This window comes from Tigriopus californicus, chromosome 12 (genome assembly GCF_007210705.1).
Source record: "Tigriopus californicus strain San Diego chromosome 12, Tcal_SD_v2.1, whole genome shotgun sequence".
Lineage (NCBI taxonomy): Eukaryota > Metazoa > Arthropoda > Copepoda > Harpacticoida > Harpacticidae > Tigriopus > Tigriopus californicus.
In genome coordinates this window covers 11,898,018-11,905,811 of record NC_081451.1, presented here as the reverse complement: position 1 = coordinate 11,905,811, position 7,794 = coordinate 11,898,018, and the positions used below count along the sequence as shown (strand labels likewise).

Genomic DNA, 7,794 nt, shown 5'->3' with positions numbered 1-7,794 from the left:
TTCTTGAATTGCTCTAAATTCAAACGAAAAAGCAAGAAAAAAAACCACCGGAGCAACAATCTACATGACCATGCCTCCCTTTTAAAAATAGTCGTCGGCTAGATTAAAGCACGTATTGTCACCTAAAATGGTTCCAATTACTTTCCAATTGATATAAAATTTGTGGCTGGAAACTTAGTTTCCGGCCTCTCGTGAACACAGCGCGCAGCAAAATTGTAACGAAAGAAAGAAAGCGAGAAAAATATCAAAACACAAGGTCTGTAATTGTTGGCAAATGCCTTTTAGCATTTTGCTCATAGAAATGGGAAAGAAAGCGTGATAGATCAGGTAAACGAAATTATCACAATTGAAAAAGTCATTGCAATTGCACAAGTTTGAAGAGAAAAGTAGCTGCAATTGTAGTTGGTAACATTTCAAACCAAGGAAGGAAAATCGACTTTGAAGGAATTTTCTGCCACTTTCTGCCACCATTTTCTGCCATGTGGACAAAAATGGCTTTTAATGATTTTTCACCCCTCTTTCAAACCCATGTCTCGTAATTATACTTGATTTCACTTATCAAGTAATTAACAGAGGTCATCCAGTCACAGGCTTTGAGTAAAAGAATCTCGCTCATTGTGTTAAAAATGTAGTGTATGGTGCATTCTTTCCATGAGCCTTTTAAACGAACTCCCAACTCCATCTTCATCACTTTTTTGAACAAGACCAAAAGACCAAAAAGGCTGAAATTGTGTTCTTGAAATCATTCTCTGTTCTTCATTTTCACACAAAGCTCGCTCACATGAACACCAAAATATTTTACTTAATCTACATGTTCGAAACTATGAAGTCGGTCAAAATAAAAGAAAAACAATCAACCAGAATAATCACTTCATAGTTCATAAAAGTGGCAAAAACATAGAATCGGGCTTTTGACCCCCAACTCTTCTAATCAATACAAAATAACGATCTCGGCTCCGTTGCCGTTCTCGTCTGTCGGCGCCTAATTGTAATGAGAAGTTCATCGCTAGAGAAATCGCGGATCTTGTCTTTCTGTAATTGTGCCACAATATTGCACGCTATTTGTACGCGTATCTCGGTCATCGGAGTCACCTATTGTCACTTTCTTGCTGTTTCATCGTTCAACGATCAAAAATGAATAAATAATCAGCGCAAGATCCGCACTTGTCGTCTTGGAACTGGAAATCTTTTTCTTTAACGTCACCGTTCCATTTACATAGCCTCAAACTGAAATGACATGATTAAATTGGAAGCGAAACAAGAAAAAAATGAATAAATGAGCGTAAAAGTATTAAAGGAATGCAGTTTCATGTGTTCTCCATCCGCACAGTTTGTTCAAAATAGTCTGAAAATGTAAGTGTTTTTGATCTATTTATGATTCTGAGCTCAAAAAGATTGCCAGGAATTGCAATTGACAAAAAAAACCTTCAAAATGAAGTGGTTTGAATTGGGGTTTCCAATTGAAGAGCTCGTCAAAAATTCTACGCGGGAAAATTTGACAACAAAATCATACAATTTTCATCGTGGGCCCAATTTTATGTTAGACATTATCCTATTCGCTCAAATCTAAGAGCCCTCTTTTAAACCAGTGTGGCAAGCAAAACTTTTGAATGCCAAGAACAAGGTACCATTAAAGAGGTACGCAAAGTATCGAAAAGGAAGATAGTTATTCGGATATCCATCCATAGTTAATCCAGTGGTTGGAAAATATAACATCCACTCGGATTCTGCAGGGTCAATTGGGAAAAATTTCAGAGCCAGTTCTTGACATTCTTCCACATTTATATCGTTCCATTATTCCGGAGCCCTCATCGGATTCCAAAGATTTTCATTTCCGACGGAGACTGAAAATGTAAAAAAGCCAAAGAAAATATCAATAACGCTGATCTTTTTCTTCCATGAAAATTGACGAATAACTTCATTTTTTTTTGTGATTCCAACGCTTTTCACCTTTAACAATCATCAATTAGCATCCACGATGTCTAAAACAGGCACAAACTTGTGAATAACACAATTTGTTCCCTTCATGTTTCTCCTGATTCTTTAGTGTTTAAAAAAGGCAGCCTTTCTCCCCCTGGTACTTTTAATTCATAATAATACACGCATTTGTATGTCGAAAATTTTCGATTTGACACGATCAAAAGATCATCCACAACCTGGTTTGTGAAGTTAACAAAGGCGGTCGAAGTTGGTCGAAGAAGCAGTAATCAACTTCTAAAGACCGCATTGAGTTCGAATTATTGCTCGGCTACATTAATTCAAATATTTCATTGATATCCTCTACATCTCTGAACTCTTCCGACCCTTTGACGGGAAGCCAAATGAAAGTCCAAATAAATGTGACAAAGTGAATTTGACAAAAACCAAGGTCACTTGGAACGCCCATCACTGACAATTTTGATCACACCATTACTTTTGGCAATATCGTAGCTATATCTACGGAATTTCACTTACTTCTGGGGTATCACTCTTTAACGAGTCAGTGGCTTGACGAAAGGTGACGACATGGGAGTTACCAACTTGTCCATGGATTAAGATCGTTAAAGTGACCAAAAGGCATGTCGTGGCAATCATCATATTGATTCTGAAATGAAAGGAAGTTGGAAAACGGAAAACGGATTAGCAGTGTATAAACGAGTGAATCTGGGTTCAAGCTCAGACTCGTCAGAATTGGTTTGTTTTTCAATCTTTATTTTTTGTTTGGTTTTATCACGGGCTTTTCCAACCGCTACAGGAATATAATCCCCAGAACTATGAAAAATATTCATTTTTACATTTCGAGGTTTAAATAATATTTGGTATCCAGAGAATTTGAGTTGGCGGACCGATGCATGTAGACCATGAATGCGGGGTTGATCTGCTGGATTGCTATCTACATTTCGGGCAAAATGAAAGACGAACCCGAGACTCAAATGAAATAGACGAGGAACTTACTGGACTTGCTCAAAGATTGGTATAAAAGAAACTGCGGAGATGCTGAGGCTTGGATGGATGGGATGGTAGGAGCAGTGGTGGATGTTTTGGCTGGTGAAAGCAAACTGATACTGAGAGACAAACTGGTGGATTCGTTAACAAATGTGTTCTCGATTCCACCTACTCCTAATGAGAACAAACATATTTGCTAGATGGAAATGAGGCAGAGAGCAACAATCGAAAAAAAAAGAAAGACTCATGAATATCAGGCATCTAAGCCCCAACAATTCAAGCCATTGTTTCATGACATCAGACTCCCAAATTGAATCGAAATCATTGCAACTCCAAGATTTCAATCAATCATCAATCAACATCAATGTCGCGATGAATAAACTGTTTCTGACCAACTTTTCGTCCGTATTACTTAGGGCGGCTTTACACTAGGATGGAAAACCAGGATTCAATCCGGTTTGAGGATGGAAGTAGGGCTAGTACTGGGGCGAGTTCGGCAAAACGCTTGAATCTTTCACTGTGCTCAAATCGAACAAGAAGACTCGCATGGCAAAAACAACTCGCCCTAGCAATAGTCCTACTTCCATCCTCAAAACGGATTCAATCCTGGTTTTCCATCCTAGTGTAAAGCCGCCCTTAGTGAATAGTAGTGGCGCAACCAACGAATTAGACACGGTTTGCCGAAACGAAAGTTGCCTGAGGTATTCAGCAAATAAATTTATAGGATTTCGTATTTGTGGGTATGCTAGAGCATCATTTCCCGTTTTGGAAATGATTGAGCCTGATATCGGTTGTAGTTCATTCAAGAGGTAATTTTGAAAAGTTAAATACCAGGTTCTCATGGCTATATCATATCTCAAAACGACAGTGTTGCCACTATAGAGTCCATGTCTCTTTTCTATACCTTCACCCAAATCTGTTATCATTGACCATACGTGGATTAAGTTTATTGAGAAAATCCGCTAAAGGTGGCGAATAAAGAGTTTGGGGTACTCATGACTTTAACTGTCTACAACAGAATTTGGGCACAACAGCTGCTTGGTGACCAGAAAAATTAACAATTAGAGAGCCAAACTATCACCATAAAAATTTGGATTGATTATGATCTGCAGATTCTAATTCCTACCAGGGTTTGAATTTAGTAAGTAACTAATAATTTTTTTAATTGTGCAAACCATCAGAGTAAGTAAAAATGGTTGTGAAAGTGTTCTTTGTAATCACCTCATTTTTTGAGCAATGATAAACTCAATATTTTCATCTTTGAACAAAGTATTGTTACTCTTTGGAGTGATTATATTCATGACAATATCTTGAGATAATGCCAACTATGTTTCTTAAATTTGGCATTCTAATTAACATTACAACACTAAGGAACAAAAACATCAGGCAAAGATGAAAAACTAACCAGCCCTAATTCAAAACATTGACTTGCAAAGAAGATCCATCCTGCTTTCACTTACAATTTTAATGTGCTTCTCGCTTCATGTGCCTGTTTTTGATGAATATGATGACATCTTATGAATTGAAGAAAAAACCAAATACTCTAATTAGGTGAGGTAACATTATAAGCTCCTAGTCTTCTTAGAGAAGGTTAGTGCGTATTTTTTTCTAGAAACAGAGGACAATTCTTCATTGATGAAAAGAGGAGCTAAAAAAGGGCCTATGTATTCCTTTGAGGAAGAAAACAGGATTTTAAATTTCAACGAAAAAAAATGAAAAGAAAAAGGGATCTGGATTATGCTTTTCCGTTAAATAGCACAGAAACACCGCGCTCCTACATGGTGAGTGAGTAATCTTACTGCTGGTCACTCACTAGCTTTACAAGGTAAACAAATTTTGTTGTAGACAGCCAAAGTCATGAGTACCGAGTTTGGAAATGAAATTGAAGTAATATGCAGTCTCTTCATTTTTACAGCCCACCTCCTGCCAGTGGGTAGATTGGTCAAGAATTGACCCGAAATAGCTAAAGTTGTTCGTTGACCTTGCCGTTGGCTCAAATTTCTGTTTGCCATAACAAGCTTAACAACGACACAATCTAGTAGGCCACTTCGACCGAAGCAGTTGACATGTTTGCCAACCTAATATTTTAATGAAGAATTAGAAACTTCTTGATGTTCTAGCGTCACTGGAGTCTAGTCAAATTGCATTGACAAAGTCACGTTCTAATTCATTGATTAATTATCTTGTAGTAAATGAACAAGATGAGGATATTCAGGCCCAAATACAGAAAACCCTTGTCTCGAAAAGAACAATACAATGTATAACAAAGAACAACAATGCTGGTTATATTTGCATTTGTGCATCAATTTTATGTAGGTGTGCAAAATATAGAGTGAAACCATACATGAGATAACATTAAGTTGCATGGCCACTGTTAAAATCATTGACACAAGCTAAGAGTCGGGAAGAGTAGGTGGGGTTTATTATTTCCTTGACAGCATATCTTGACCAAGTCTTCTCAAATTCGGCATGAAGGCTTTCATGAGACTGTTCAACGAAACGTTCCATATGTCTCCTGCCTTTTGCTCTGACAAAAGGAACCAGATGATCCAAGAATAGATGTGCTTTGGTGGTTAAGGACATCCCATCTCTCCCTCCAAGCTGCACGGAAATTCTTTTGGACACATGTTTCAAGAGCAGAAATATCAATAGCACCCGCATCATACTCTGAGTTCAGGTGGTAAAAACGCCAGTGTACTTGGACATATTTTTCACCCCTAAATTCCTGGTGCTCTTCCTTTAAGATCCTCTGCAAACTGTCCAAATTCTCAAGCAGCTTTTGGCATTCCTTTCCCTCAAATCCGGATCCAGGGTAATGCTCGTCTGGCAGATGGAGCAATCTGGGCCACATTTTGAGGAATTTCCCTTTTCATCTTCGAATAAACGTGATTTACAATTCCAAGACGGATGTGGAGCCAAGGAAGTGCACATACTTGTAAAAGGGGAATCGTTGGATCCTTGTGTGGAACAAGGATTGGCTCGCGCTGGGTAGAGTTGAAATATTTGGCTTTGGCTTTGAGAGTGGAAAAGAACTGTTGATAGTCACTCCTCAGCCCACCTAATGTTCGCTCTTCATACAAAATCTTACTGTAACATCCATTGACCCATAAGCAATAAATGCAAGGTCGGGTGCTGGCATGATTTCCCAAACCGCAAATGATGTTGAAGCACTTAAGACCCTGCGAGTAAAATTCTTCAAGATCCTCGCCAACATCTAAATCCAACTTTGCCAACATAATTTTGATGTGTTCGTAAGCCTCTTTGCTTGGTGAAATGGCCAACAAAAATGTCCGCTTCACTCCAGAACTCTTGAAAGGATGGGTATCGAGATGGGCATGTCGAAAAACCAAATTACCACTGATCTGTAAAGTCAAGAATACAATTAGTAAGCAAAACTTTCAGATGCATAAACGTTGATCTTAACGACACAAATATTACCTCCTGGTCGTGAGGTGTGACCTATCGAGATTTATCGCAGCGGTGTTTGTCAGATCACCTTCGGACGAACACACGATTGTCGCCATGCGTTCCATCTGTGACAAATATGGGACACCCGTCAAGCTTAGAACCGACAACGGGACAGCATTTTCAAGCCATGCATTTGCCGAATACACAGAGAGCCAAGGCATACTTCACTCATTCTCACCGCCCCATCATGACCCGCGGAGCAATCCAGCAGAGTGCGCTATGAAAATAATCGGCAAGTCCATCAAGCTATCGGACCAAACGCCTGTGGGCATGGAGTATGTTGATGTCGGTGTTGACATGTTCGGCCCTTTCAAGACTACGAGGGGAAGAGCCACCCAAGATCGTTACGGACTGATTTTTACTTGTCTAATAAGTCGCGCAGCTCATCTGGAGATTGTTTACGACAAGACAACCGATTCGTTTGTTCAAGCTTTACGACGGTTTATAGCCAGAAGAGGTCAGGTGCAACGAATGAGGTCCGACAATGGGACTAATTTTGTGGGAGCTGAAAGGGAACTTCGTGAATTGTTGGAGGGTTTGGATCAGATACAAATTAATCAAGACATGATCATGCGAGGGATAGAATGGAATTTCCATCCTCCATACAGTCATCATTTTGGGGGCGTGTGGGAACGAGAAATTCGGACCATAAGGAAGGTGATGTCTGGGCTTATGAGTGAAAATCAACGTAATCTAAGTGATGAATCTTTGAATACTTTGATGTGTGAGATTGAAGCTATTTTGAACAGTCGTCCCTTGACGACTCTTTCGAACGATCCAAATGATCCTCAACCATTGACGCCCAATCATCTCCTACTTTTCAAGAGTGGAGCCACTTTCCCACCAGGTGTATTTTCTTCCCATCAATATGCAAAGCAACGGTGGCGACAAGTTCAATATTTAGCGGATCTCTTTTGGAAGCGTTGGTCAAAGGAGTATTTGTCTGGATTGCTGAGCAGAACTAAGTGGCAACAAGAAAAAAGAAATGTGGCCGTAGAAGATCTCGTTTTGCTCGTTGTGGATGGATTTCCTCGATGTCAATGGCCATTAGGTCGCGTTATTGAAGTTTTCCCTGACTCCGATGGACGAGTTCGGTCCGTCATAGTAAAAACGTCCAAAGGGGAATACAGAAGAGCAATTTCTCATCTCATTATGTTGCGAGAGGGAGATGAAAGTTCGAGTGGGTTTTAAATGTCCTGGACAATTTAATGGGGCCAATGTAAAGGGGTAACTTGCTAATTAGCACCCCGACTTGCGTTCCTGCTTCTACTTTCGACGAGAGAACACTTCGTGGAAGAACAAGTCAGAGGTGAAGTGTATATACGTACACATCGAAACATCTTAAATCGCCAAACTTAACGTTTATTCCCATTCTGTTTGTAAGTTCATGTGAAGTTTTTA

The 7,794-nt window shown here is 39.5% G+C and overlaps 1 long non-coding RNA gene across 1 annotated transcript; it reads right to left on the bottom strand.

Moving 5' to 3' along the window:
- Positions 1–5,528: 5,528 nt before the first annotated feature.
- Positions 5,529–7,581, bottom strand: LOC131892452 (uncharacterized). Its single transcript, XR_009374563.1, has 3 exons — positions 6,364–7,581; positions 6,014–6,287; positions 5,529–5,938 (listed from the first exon to the last, which is right to left on the bottom strand). It is a non-coding gene; the product is annotated as an uncharacterized LOC131892452 (long non-coding RNA).
- Positions 7,582–7,794: the final 213 nt, after the last annotated feature.